Raw genomic sequence first — 14,770 nt, 5'->3', positions numbered from 1 at the left:
CTTACGATTTGTAATTATCACTGACAGAATCGTCTCTTCTTTCCAGATTATGAGCAATATGAAGAGTATGAAATTTTTTTTCTAAAAAAAGGGTTTTTTTCTAAAACCCTTTAATCCAAATCCTATCACAGTAATTAGTGATCAGAAAGAACTCAAGAACTGTCAAAAGGAATAAATTAATGGAAGAATGCCTACATGCATGCATATATGTGATACATGGACAGGAGGTTACAAAAAGTTGCATTAAAACAAAGATATGTTTCCAGAAAAAATTGTCAAGATTTTACTTTGGACTTTCTCCAATAACCTCCCCAACTTCCTTCCTTTCTCCCTCCCTTCCTGCCCCCTGCCTTCCCTCTTGCTCTGTTTCCTTTCTTTTTTTCCTCTAGGCCTGATCCCCAGAGCAATGTGACCATGAGGGCCAGCACTGAGGCACGGTCCCAGGGTCATAGGCTCACTCAGGAGGCAGTCATTTGTAATAGAAGAGAGAAGAAATTTTGGTGAAGAGTAAAATTTTGGAGGATCACAAATGAATGGGCCAAGTACATCGTGAAGTCTTTAGGCATGTCCTGGTAGAGTTTATATCTTAGGTAAATGCAGTATGGTGTCAAACATTGTGGAAAACTAGAGAGAAGAGGGTCCAGAACTCAGGCAAGCATGAGGGCTGCTTTCCTGAATTTCTTCTGCTCTGGGAGCAGCCTGAGTAAAATGACATTTCAGAGTACATAAGCACCCTCTCAGCTTGGTATCTGGAATTTCTTACAGTCTCATCTTCATTGATATGCTCCACTAAATATGAATTGCTTCATTCACTTAGTAAAACAAACAAAAAAACCACCACCAACAACAACAAAAAACCCAACCATGTTTTATTGCCTGTGGAGAACCCGGCATGTACTAAGTGGAGAAAATAGAACAGTGTATGAGTTCCAGCACTCAAGGAGCTCCCAACCCAAAAGGAAAAGTAGACCTAAACAAATAAAGAGTTAGGTAAATAGTCCAGGATGCTTGTATAAGTGCTATAGGAGCTCAGAAGAAATGCCAGATTCTATTTGGGATGGTGGTGGTTGGCCCAGGAATTTAATAAAACTGAGACCAGAAGGATGGAGTAGAATTCTAACAAGCAAACAAAGATGGGTGATCAAAACAGGTAGAGAGGTTAACCAATGAGAAATCAGCATATTAAAATCTGAGTTATATGAAAAGGCACAAAATAATCAGAACTCAGATAGTTCAGACAAGATGGCAAGAAATTGTGGGATATATGGCTGGAATTATAGCCAATGACCTAAACTTTATAATCTCTGAGACCAGCTAATGTTAAGCAAAACCAGAAATATAAGTGTCATGAATTTGAACTAAGACGCTGGTTAATAGAATGGAGAGAAGGTACACATTTGAAAAGAAAAGAACTGACAGTTCTAGGACGTGAGTGCATACGTAGAGTGAAATACAGGATAGTTATATATATGAGTCCTAAGTTTCTGATTTGGATGTCTAGACTGGATAGTGGTGCCTTTATTAAGTTTGGGAAAACAGGAAAAGTAGTATGAGTGGAGAAGATGAGTTCAGTTTTGGATATGTTGAGCTTATTAAGCTCAGCTATGGTTTGGATATGGTTTGTCCTAGGACGTTCATGTGCTGGAGGCTTGATTTCTAGCAGGGCAGTGTTAAGGTAGTGGAAACTTTCAGAGGTGGGTGCTTTCAAAAGAAAGTACTTACATCATGGGACTCTAACCTCATGAATGGATTTACACTGTCTTGTGAAAGCTGGTCAGATCTCATGGGACTTGGTTAGTTTCTGAGAGAATGGGTTGTTGTAAGAGAGACTAGCATCTCCTTTCATCAATGGGTTGTCATAAGAGAGAGTGGCACCTCCCTTGCATGCTGCTGATTCCCTTTCCACTACTCTACTGTTGCTACACAGCCAGAGGACCCTCCAGAATGCTAGAATCATGAGCCATATAAAACTTTTTACTTTAGAAGTTAACTAGCCTCATGTATTTTTATAGCAATATGAAATTAATTAAGACAAGTTCAGACTCGGTGTATACAAAATTAAACTCATGAACATTAAAAAAAAAAAAACATGTGAACAGTCCAGAATGTAGTTGAAAAGTATGAATGGTTCATGATCTGAAAGAAATGCCCATCTCTACTTTCATAAAGAGTGTATAATGTTCCCTTTCCTTTGGATTCTGACAAGGCCAATTTACACACTACTTATTCACATGTCTATCATGTATTTCATTCTTCAATGATAATATGCACTTTTTTGGCAATTTTAAAACAAAATATTTTATTGGACATGTAGAATAATAATTCTCAAATATTTAAAATTAGAATTCAAAGCACTTAACAACTGATACTCATAACATTCATTAAATGGCATTACTGTCACTTTTATAGTTGCTAAAAATAAGGGAGAAACATCTATTCTGATTTTCAGAAATAAAACTAAAAAAGATTCTAGAAATAATGAGTTCAAATTTACTGGCTTAAGTTAGCTCTAAAACAGAATAATTTACCAGGTTCTTTATCTTTCATCATCTACTGAAAGACTTTAAGAGGTTCAGAATCTGTTATAACATAGAAATGAGGCAAAATGGTTTTGCTAAAAGAATCACTGAAAGTACAGAGAAGAGACCAATCGTTTCCATTATGAAAGGAAACCTCACCCAATTCAAAGTAAAAAAAAAAAAAATGCCAATCTTATTGGGTCTTACTACTGGCAGAAGATGGGTTATCTTAAGACCAAACACATAATCACCACTCTCGATATATATAGACCAATTTCCCAGAAACCTTCCAGAAATGACAACCAATTTCTCTAGTTCCTAGGGAGATGTCTTGACATATACCCAATGTCCACTGAGGTTTTCTACCGCCGTCCTTCTACCTCCCAGTAATGTCTATCAGAATTAAATATCTTAGAACCCAGGACACCAGAGCAGAGATCAGATCTCCTTGGGTTATAACCAACATTTTGTTTTGTTTTTCCATTTTGAACAGTTTTTCTATCCTCTGAGACAATAAGCTGAGGACACACTGTGTCAAGATCTAAAGTCACATCTGTCTGAAATTGCTGTATAATTCTGTCCAAGCCAGAATACTATGGAGAAAGTCTAAAACCACGTTTCTTTAATGAAGAGAGTTCATGGTATTTTAGGTTTTGATATCTTTGGGATATACACTTAACTCACATCAGTAATACCAGGTCTGACATACATATTTGCCCTGTATCTCCTTCAGTAAATGTTTTAATGTGGAAATACAATATAGAAAAGTTACAAGGTTTTCATTAAGTTTTGTTAAAATGTCCAACTCTTGGGGCTGGGGATATGGCTCAAGTGGTAGTGTGCTGGCCTGGCATGCACGAGGCACTGGGTTTGATCCTCAGCACCACATAAAAATAAATAAAGATATTGTGTTCACCAAAAAACAAAAAAAATAAATATTTAAAAAATGTCCAACTCTTCATCTTGTATCTGCTTAAGCAGACTTTCTTGCTCATTCTGTAAAAACAGTCCAATTTGCTCAAATTCAGAATTTATTTCTTCTCTCCTAAATCCTACCTTCTTTCTCAGCTCCAGGGATTTGTTGCCTTGCAGAATTATTACTTTTTCAGCTCATTCCTTTTTCTTCAAGGGCTTAAATTTTTCTGGAATCTTTCTGTGGTAAAAGGCATTTCTTAATGGGGCAAATGTAGTGCCTCCAATGTTCAATAGAGAAACTGAATTGGGTACATAAAACCTGCAGGTCCTTCCCACGGAAAAGGGTCAGAAATTGATTGTGTTTTTTTTCACGTGGAGAATTTTCTTCCTGCCTCTTCCTCTTGCTCTTTCTAATCTGAAGTAGCTTAGCAATTTCAGTCAAATTACGAGGTGAGGGTTCCTCCTGAAGTTCCTTTGTGGAAGGCAAAATCAGCAGCCAGGGCAGGGAATGGCATCATTTAGATCCTTCCAGGACATACTAAGGCAGGGGAAACAGAAGCTGTGCCCACATTTAATGGTCACTGAGTCTTTCAGTCATCCAGACAGATGGGACAACTACACTCCCCTTGGAGGTCTGCCAGGGAGGTCACAAACTCCATTGAGCTACAGTAAAGGTGGTGCGTAAAGAAAACACTCCCTTGGCAAGCCTGCCTCCCTAGAGCTCAGGTCTCAGGATAAAGTGGATAACCAGCTGTAAAGTTCACTGGCCTGGCATGTTGATGACTGTCCCTGAAGTCTTTTTTAGTCCTCTGTACTTCAGTGCAAAAGATAAGAAGAATTTAAAGCTGTAGCTATATCACAGATGAGCTCAGCAGCTGTAGACCTACTGGACCAATCATTTCTTTACAATGCAGAGACCTACCACTAGAGCCAATCATGAGGACAACTAATGACCTGCAGCAGGTAGAACCAGTGGCTCAGGCCTGAGGCCGTGTAGCACCCTCCAATTATATACACTTTTATTTATTGTTTCATGCCTGAGTCAAAATAAGAGTGTGGCAAAAGGAAAAGTAAAGTTCCTTGAATGTTCTGACCTCTTGGTTGGATCAAATCTATCCTGTTGACACAATTTGGAAATAAGAAAAGGTGAAAATACAGGTTTCACTTTCCCCTAAGCAAAACATTCTTGTTTTTGGCTTCCCAACCTCCATTTAGGCATTTTCCTTTTGGGAAATTAACTGCATGTAGTCTTAATGTGAGAATTAAGACTTGGACAGCCTAGAACACCACATTAATTAGATGCTTTCTGGTGGGATTTTGTATGTTATGAGCAACACAAGGACAGGGGACACTGATAGCAATGGGGTGGCACCCGGATGTGGCTATACCATGATGAAGCAGTAGCTCTGGAGCAGCTTATTGCTTTTGGGCTCTGGTGACTTTGGGTTCTGCCCATTTCCAAGCCTTCCAAGACCCTCTCTGTAGGTTCTATAAGCCTGGATATCCTTTCAATAAATTTCCTTTATTTCAATTTTCCAATTAGTTTCTAATGTGTACTATGAACTGTAATGCATTCTGCTGTCATATATAACAAATTAGAATAAAAATAGACAAACAAACAAACCTAACTAAATATCAGGATAAATCAACTCTTTCAATCAACAAGAATATACTGAGTATTTATTTCCTAACCAAATCTCTAATTGAAATAAAATAATGATTACTACTGGTCACTGACTATAGCTCAGAATTAGAAAACAACTATGACTTCTTTTGAGAAGAACTTTATTAGCTTATCTTGAAGTCACAGCTAGACACATTCTTTCCTGTCTGTCTGATTTATATTCTTAATAGTAAGTCAACCAGAGATAGGATATTTCTAGTAAAACCCATTAAGTTCACTGAGGAATAATTTCAGCAGTTTTTAAAATCCAATGGTAAAACATTTATTTTTACATAGGTGAGTATCTAAATAAGAAAGAAGTATTGTATACATTCAGTAAAAATTTACTAAGTGGTTATTGTGAATAAAGCATGTATAGATGATGAGAAGGTGTTGTCTTTCATCATTTTGTACTTTGAAGTATTTGGCATATTGATGCTTATGTATTAAGTTCCTGCCCTCATGAAGCTTATGTTCTTATTAAAGAGACAGGACTGGGAAGATAAAAACAATAATAGTAAGTTGCAGTGCATATGAAGATGAGGAACTGAGGTAGTGACAAACAGTGGGACCCACCTGGTACAGTAATCAGGAAAGATGCCCCAAAGGCATGACCAACATGCTGAGACCTAGAGGACATGAGGCTGCTGTACAAAGATCAAGGAGCAGCCCATCCTGGTTTCACTGAGTTGTGGGTCTTTGGGTGACTGATTTTCTCTCTCTGTGCCTTTGTTTCCCCATCTGAAGCACGTGGAGAGCACAATTACTCTGAGGATTATGTGTGCTAATTTTGTAAAGTACTTAGAACAGTGCATGGCACATAGAATGAGCATAATAAATATTAGTCATCATTATTACAACATTGTTATTATTCCAGAAAGAGGAACAAGCATGGGCAAAAGCCTGAGGCAGGAAAGACATTTAGCATATTAATTAAACTAAAATAAGATTAGTGTGGCTAGAGCAGAGTGGGCAAAGAGATAAGTGGCACAAAATGAGGCTAGGCACAGACAGGATCATCATGCAGGGTTTTAAGATTCATAGTAAAGAGTTGGATTTTGGTTTTGTTTTGTTTCACCCTAAGTGGAATGGAAAAATTAATGAAGAATTTAAGCAGGAAATTGATGTTATTGGATTTGCTTTGAGGTCATGGCTTCATCTGCTATGAGGAGAATGTTTGCAGAGGAGCAGGAATGGCAACGGAGTGACAAGCTAGGAGGGTGTTGGACTTCTCAAGGTGACAGATGGTGGTTGCTTGGGCTAAGGTAGAAGGAGTGGAGAAGAAATGAGTAATTTCAAGATATATTTTGGAGATAGATTTGGTGGTATTTGTGACTTTGTTGAGCTTGGATAAAGGTGAGGAAAGGGGAAAGATGAAGGCAGGGCTGCTATATATAGTTGTACAGGATGTTTACTGCTTAAGTGTGCCTAACAGACAAGGGCAAGTGGGAGCCGAAACCTAACTTAGACTTGGCTCACCAAGTCATGCCTCTGACATGGGGCTATAGCCACTTACGTGAGGTGTAATTTGTATAAAGGCAAATTTATATAGGATGGGTTCACAAAATAAATCACTTACTTTCTTATCCTTGAAAGAGTTTGAATTAGATTAGCTTTACCTCTTCCTTAAATTTTTGAATTCACTGGTAAAGTTAACTGGACCTGGATTTTTCTTTGTGGAAAGGATTTTGAAAATGGGTTTATTTTCTGTCATAGATATAAGATTCATCAGATTTTTCTTTTTACTATTTACTTACTTTTACAAAATTATGTTTTACTTGGAATTTGTAGATTTCATCTAACTTTTCAAATTTATTGACAAAGTTGCTCATAATAACATAACATTCTCTTATCATCCCTTAAGTCTGCACTTGTTATTTGTACATTCTCTTTTTTCCCTTGGCCAGTCTAACCAGAGTCTTCTTCATTTCATATATAATTCCAAAGAACTAACTTTGGTGAATAACTGCTAATAGTATGAGCTTTCTAAGTTGATGAAAATATTTTGAAATTAAATTGTGGTGATGTTCATGCAACTCTGTGAATATAGTAAAAAACACTGAATGGTTGCTATAGTTTGGATCTGAAATGTTCCCCAAAGGTTCATGTGTTAAAGGCTTGGTCTCCAGTGCATCAATGTTCAGAGGTGGGGCTTTTGAGAAATGAGTGGATCATAAGGGCTCTGATATCATCAATGGATTAATCCATTAATGGATTCATAAATGAATAGACTACTGGAGATGGAACCCATAGAAGGTGGTAGAAACGTAGGAGGTAGGACCTAGTCAGAGAAAATAGGTGATTGGAGGAGTGTCCTGGGAGGGTATATATCTTGTCCTCAGTTTCTTCCTTCCAGAACCCTTTTCTACTTCCTGGTTGTCATGAGACAAGCAAATTTCCTCTGCCATGCCAAACTTTGGCCATGATGTCTCTGCCTTGTAAAAAGCCAACCATGGACTAAAACCTTTGTAACCAAAAGCTAGAATAATATTTTCCTCTTTAAGTTGTTTTTCTCAGGTATTTTGTCTCAGTAATGAGATGCTGACTCATATAATGGTACATGTGAATAAAAGGAATTTATGTATATTAATTATCTCAATTAAAGTGTTACTATATTTATATATAATACATGTTATATATACAGAGAGATTGAGAGAGAGAGAGAGAGAGAGAGAGAGAGAGAGAGAGAGAGAGAGAAAGCGCACTCGATGGACTTGTATAACCAGTAGAGGTAACAGTAAAGTTTACATAACATTTGCATACGTCAAGTCTTCCAATAATTGTTTCCTTGACTTTTGTAAATTATAATGTCCTTTATATCATGTAGTGCTGTAACTTGAATATGTCCTCCAGAGTATGTGTGTTGGAAATTTAATTCCCAAATTCTTATATTATTGGTGTTTGGAGATGAAGGCCTGTGAATGGTAATTAGAATTAAATGAGGTCATGAGAACAGGATCACCATGATGGCATTAGTGGAAGAGGAAGAGAGATCTGAGCTACCACACTTGCTCTGTCTTGCCATGTCTCACCATGTTACCATGAAAAGAGAAGGCCCTGTTCAGATGCCCATACAATGCTCCTGGACTTTCCAGTCTCCAGAACCATGAGCCAAATAGACCTCTATTCTCCAGAAATTACTCAGTCTCAAACGTTGTGTTCTAACAACAGAAAATGGACTAAGACATTCAGCTTTGACAAAGTAACCATATTAATAACATTGCTGGAAATGTTAGAATCATTAATATTACTTAATTAAAACTTTCAAGTTTTAAATGATGACCGTCGCTAGTCTCCAAAGAATATTGGTACATGCTTTATCCATAGAAACCAAACCAATCTAAGAAAAGTAGGTCATAGAACACAATCCAACCCAAACTTGGCATCAGATGACCCAATGTTCCTTTCTTCACATAATCACAATGTTCCAATCAGCCTACAAGTCTGACCTTTCAGGCAGTGGGTAGTCTATTATTACTTAGTGGCTGCTGAATCCAGAGTCAACATTTTGGAAGCTAAAGAATGCCCATCTTCTTTCAAAATCTTTTGGCTTACAAAAAGCTGAGCCCAGCTAAAAGCTCTTGCCAACATTTAGTTACTTCATGCATATGAACTAAACAACAAACAGGATACAATTAGCTGAGAATGAAAAAAATAGAGTAATATATTTATTTTCTAATATGGTAAATATATTAAAACACATTAAATGTATTAAAACATTTAAAAAGAAATTACTGTGAAGCATTTTAGTCTTAAGAAAGCATAGAAAAGATTTTCTTATTTCTCAAAATATGCTATTCTTTCTTTTTTTCTAATAGATACTAAAAAAATGAACTGAAATTAGAAAATGTTAAATTATTAAAATTCAAGTTACAATATGCCTTCTATTGACATGCTGTCCTTGAGACACATTTTTTTACTTCTCAGAGATACATAGCCCATAAACTGTAAAGTTAAAGAAACTGTGATTTTAATTTAACAACTTTTGAAAAAGTATATGTGTTTTTGTTGTAAGAAATTAGTTGAGCATAATTTCCTTTCTAAAGCGAGTGATCATTCATATATATTAGCAATACATAAATGTTCATTCTAGTATTTATTTTTTTCTAAGATTTCACTCACCTTTCTATAACATCCAAAGTTTCTTTATTAATCAAAAGAATTCTAGAAAAATAAAATAGTGAGAGACCCATTAAAGACAAATGTGAGAATCTTAGGAAAGGTGATTTAAAGTTTTAAAAATACATTTAACTCTAAACTAATGTAATTCCACTTTTACTGAAGAATAGGTAGCTTCTATATAAAAATTTATTTAGTATAGAAATAAATTGCCTCTTTAAACTATTTTAGATTCACAACTCTAAAATAGTTCATAAGGACAACTGTATTCATAAGAATGTAATAGTCCCTGGAATGAGAATTAAAAAGAAATAAGGACTTAACATTCATGACGGAAACCAAAATGACAAATATAATTTTCGAATTACTAATCCATATTTTTAAAATAACCTTTGCTCTAAGAGGTGAAAATACTGCAATAAAATGTGAAGGTGAAAAAATTACTTATTAAATATTCATTACTAAACCTCAAGACATTGATGCCTCCATGCAGCCAATGATCCTGAGAAAATCTTAAAATCATAAGCAAAATCTTGGCAACTCACAACAGATAAAGAATTTGTACATCTATTTTATAAAGGGTTCTGCAAATTAGTAAGAAAACATTATGGAACTGGCAGTTCACCAAAGTGTAAATACAAAATAAACACATGGAATAATGCTGAACTTCACCAGCTAAAAAATGCACATTAAAATAAATATTTTTAATCAATTAAAAATATTGAAAAGACTGATAACAAGAACTGTTGGACAGCTCCTGGGCCTGGGCTTGTCACCTACTACAGTGTTGGTGAAATTACAAATTTGTATATACCCCTGGAAGGAAGTTGGGGTTTTTTTCCTATTAAAATGTAAGAAGTACACATTTTATAACCCAGTCACCCCACTTCTAAGAATGCATTCTCTAGATATAGTACACAGGACTGTGAACACAAAATAGAGGATTCTCATTACAGCATTGTTTAGTAATAGCAAAACTTAGGAATGACTTAAATATCTACCGATGAGTGAATATTAAATCAATAAAGGCACAGACATCAACTAGGATACTACTGTAGCCCTTAAAATAGGCAGACAGGGTTCCGATGTTCTGGTAATATTCTTCTGAACCTGAGAAGTGGATGTATGGGTGTTTACCATGTCTCTAAGTGTATAATTATATATAAGTTTTTACAAAAAAAAAGAAAAGAATAAAAGTAAGGCTAAATATATTCATATATATTCATATATATCAACTTATATATATATAACATATATATATATAGCCTATACTATATTGATATAGTAAGAGCAAAAACACAATAGATGACCATTATGCATGGCATAATTCCAATTTTACAAGAAAAGAGTTCTATGTATGTATATATACAGACATAAAGAATTAGGGAAGACATGCAGCAAATCTCTACAGAATGGATTATAAGGGTTCTTATAGAAGGAATGGGGTAGGAGTAGGGAGGAGGGTAGGGAAAGTAGGGGAAAGGAGACTGAAATGAAGTAAATCAAATCCCATGCACGTATGATTTTTTTAAAATGAACATAACTTTCATGTATAACTCTAATGATCAAATCAAAAAATAAGGAGCAAGGTGACACTGAAGAGATTTAATAACATACATATTATTTAATATTTTTAATTATATGTATGTTTTTTACTTTTGTATGTGTGTTTCATTTGACTAAGAAACGAAACAAAAGCTTGCACAGGACACTTGAGAAAGCAAAACAAATTTAAAGAAAGAGATTAAATTTGACCACATTCCAATAAATATTTATTCAATAGTAGAAGTGAATTATACAGTTAATTGGTGATAAGCAGGTATTCACTGAGCACATAATATAGAATTGTCCCATATGTTTGGTGAAGGATGGTTTATAGAAAAGTTTAAGACACTGTAGTTATCCCTGCTTTTGTTACATTGTAGTTAGAAAAATAAAACTTTGTATGAAGATGTGAATTTGGTGTCAACATTCCTTATATATAATCAGAAATATGATAAATGATGGTATAATGGTGTATTAAGAATTGTAATGTTGGGCTGGGATTGTGGCTCAGCGGTAGAGCTCGCTTAGCACGGACAGGACCCAGGTTCGATTCTCAGCACCACATAAAAATAAAGGCATTGTGTTGTGTCCATCTACAAAATGATTCATTCTCTCTCTCTCTCTTTCTGTCTCCCCCTTAAAAATTGTAATGCAAAAATAAATTAATTAATTTAAAAATTTTTTTCAAATATAGTTTAAAATTTTTATATAATATTCGAAGTAATAATTCTAAATTCAATGAGAAATTAGAGTAACTTTGAATTTTTCCCTAAATTTTGTTATTTTGAAAAACAGTCTTATTTAAATTCTAGGCATGGTTCTAACTGCTCTGCATGTACTAATTAATTTATCAATGTTATAAAATTAATGTTTTATTTCTACTTCTGAAAAGCACATGGAAACATTTTTGAAAAATGCAGAACATTGCAAAATATTTTGATTGCATAACTTTAGTTACTGCCTCCCTCCCCATAAGTCAAAACTATTTGTTTTGATAATACAGTGTGCTACACTAAATGTCACACTTACAAAGACAAGCTCTCTTTTAAAGGAAATAGCTATAATTTTGAGAAACTGATTAGAATGAACTGCTACTTGTTTTCTCAAAGAGTCTATCATAAATTGACCTTTCAAATATGTTTATACATTTCAGTGCAAAGAGTCATGGAGCAAATTAAGTCATGAGTAATCTAAGATTTATTCTGTGTTCACAGATAAGATTTTGAGAGTAAATGAGATTCTGCAGGTTTTGTATTGGTCAATAAATAAAAATTCTATTTTTAAAATAGAAACTTTTAAAAACTTCTAGAGAAAAACAAAATTATATACAAGAAATTTTTTAAATGAGTATTGTAAGATATCTAAGAAAAATATGAAGTAACAGTTCAAGCTAGTGTGATGGTGCACACCTGTAATCCAAGCAACTTGGGAGGCTGGGGCAGGAGGATCCAAGTTTGAGCTCATCTTCAGCAATTTAGTGAGACCTTAAGCAACTTAGTGAGATCCTGTCTCAAAATAAAAAGTAAAAAGAGCAAGGGATGTGGCTCAGTGGTAAAGTGCCCCTGAGTTTAATGCCCAGTGCAAAAAAAAAAAATCAGAAAAGGGAGAAACTGTTGAGATATGAAATAACTGCTGGAGCTTATTGCTTATGGTGGAACTCAACTGAACCTACAAAGGAAGGGAAAGAATTAAGGAGTCATAAAAGAGGGTATTTTATTTTTTTATAAACAAAACAAATATAACTATGATATTATTTTACCTGTACTTTTGTGATCCTGTAATCTGTATAAGTGGAAAAATGAGAATTCATACCCTATTTGAATCAAATGTATATGTCAAGATCATTGTATTGTCTTGAGCAACTAATAAAAAAAAAAGAAAAGTCATCACTATTGTGGAAGTTCATGTTGAAAAAGGATGCTATACTACTCAATAGGTCTTTTAAAGACTAATGATAATGTTTAAAATTTTGTTCTGCATTAAATCTATTCAATTAAATGATGTGAATGTCTTCCTTTGCAATTGTCTTATGCATTAATTATTCACCACTGTTTCTCTGACTTTTATTATAAGAGTCCAAACAAGAGTATGAATCAAGTGATTTCTAATTATCATGCATACCTTCTCCCAGTAAGAAGTGAATAAATCATTGATTCGTCAAATATTATCCAAAAACATTCAAGACTTTTGCGTTTGAAAACTTCACTATAGTCAGGCTATAGTGGCAGGGAAATACAAAAGTGAAAACACTAGGAATTTGGACTCCCAAATATATAGTGGGATGTAGAAAAAGAACAGAGGCAATAATAAGCTACAACTCTCAATTTCTTAAAATGTAAATTCTTCTACCAGGGAAATACACTTAAAGAAAACACTTTATGCTGTCAAAGAGGGAGAAGGAAGTTGCATAAGAATCAACTATTAAGGCAAGTTTCAAGCTAGAGACGAAATTAATGATGAAATGGCAAGGAAGTAATTTAAGAATATTTAATTTCAAAAAATAAAGCAACAATTCTGTTATCCTTAATAAACTCCCTAGACCTTATCTATGTCTATCCAGAAACTTTCTATAAATACTTAAGTTTTCAGAGATTCTTAAAAGAACTCCCAACCTTCTCACTCCATGGGGGAGAAAGAACTGGTGTATGTCACACTGTGAGGAGGAGAGGGCAGAGCCGGGGTGCTAGTGCCAAGAGATTGAGGACTGGTCCCGAAAGAAATGCTGGGAAGAAATCCAAACTTTCAGTCATCAACATTCAGTCCCTTTGCCACACAAGTAAAAAGGAATAAAATGCACAGTAAAAAAAAAAAAAAAAAAAAAAAAAAGTAAAAAAGAAAGAACGAAAGAAAGAGGAAACTATCAGCAACACCCCCCCCACCCCGCAAAAGGTTTCTTTTATAAGTGGGTTGGAGAAGAGGTCATGGCTAGTTCCTTTATATACAGATTATCCTTTTGATGATCTAAGGCTACAGAAAGAAATATTGAGCAATAACCTACAACATTCATATAGGAAATGGAGGAAAATATTGTTTATGAAGTTTGTTCATATTTGGGTTCCTCAGGAAACTGAATAATACTGAAATTTGAGTGCACTGGGGCATGAACCCAATGCAAAGTGCAGCTAACAGTTTTAGATTCAGCTAGCCAGGATACTCAAGTCAGCCACTGGGATTTTTCTATGTGCAGATTTTTTCAATCAAGCTTTTATTGTTTCAGCCAGTGAATGAACTGCTTGATTGTTTGAAGACTGAAAGTCATACATTATTATCCATCAGCTATTTCAACACTACAGGTATTAATACAATTATCTCATTAAACTCCAGAATGTTTTAAGGCAGAAAAATTCTTTATCTACTCTTCCTTCCAAAATCATCTTCTTGTAGGCAGAGGTGAACGTTACCTTATTGAATAAACAATAAATTTTCTTCATGCTTATGCTATTATCTCAGTTGTACATATGTAGGTGTGAAAAAGACATTCTATATTCTACAATGGGGTGGGAAAATATTTATCAAATTTGGCAAATAAAATGTCAAATAATATACTTTATGATGAGGCTTCTATAGATTTGTGAAGGATTTAATACAGGGTATAAAAAATTGCATAATATTAAAGTAGTCCATTGTCTAGTTCGGTTACCTTGCAGAGGTAACACCTGACACGTGATTTTGTCCTTTATGAACCTACATTAAGTTGCAAGAAACTAGCTGAGATTAATATCCTGAACAAAAACAGAACTGCATGAAAAATCAAGCTATCATTGACTCTATTCTATCTTGTTACCTGTTAGTGTATTCGTGCAGGCACCTACAAAGAATATTGGATGTAGAATCTGAATTGAAACTTCTCCAGCCCTTTTTTACCTTATCTAATAAATAGGGAGTAACACCACATATGATCTCTTTGGTAGGGTCTAGTTATTTATGGCAAGTAACAAGCTTCCAGAGACTTTCTGGAAAATGTCTAATTTAAAGGATTGGGGGCCTAGCTCAGGTGTAGAGTGTTTTC

At 34.8% G+C, this 14,770-nt stretch overlaps 1 pseudogene; it reads right to left on the bottom strand.

Annotated features, from left to right (window-relative positions):
• Positions 1 to 3,458: 3,458 nt before the first annotated feature.
• Positions 3,459 to 4,093, bottom strand: LOC113175422 (tripartite motif-containing protein 60-like; annotated as a pseudogene).
• Positions 4,094 to 14,770: the final 10,677 nt, after the last annotated feature.

Source organism: Urocitellus parryii, chromosome 11, assembly GCF_045843805.1.
Source record: "Urocitellus parryii isolate mUroPar1 chromosome 11, mUroPar1.hap1, whole genome shotgun sequence".
NCBI lineage: Eukaryota > Metazoa > Chordata > Mammalia > Rodentia > Sciuridae > Urocitellus > Urocitellus parryii.
The sequence above is the reverse complement of the archived record's forward strand: the minus strand, read 5'-3'. Positions and strand labels throughout refer to the sequence as shown.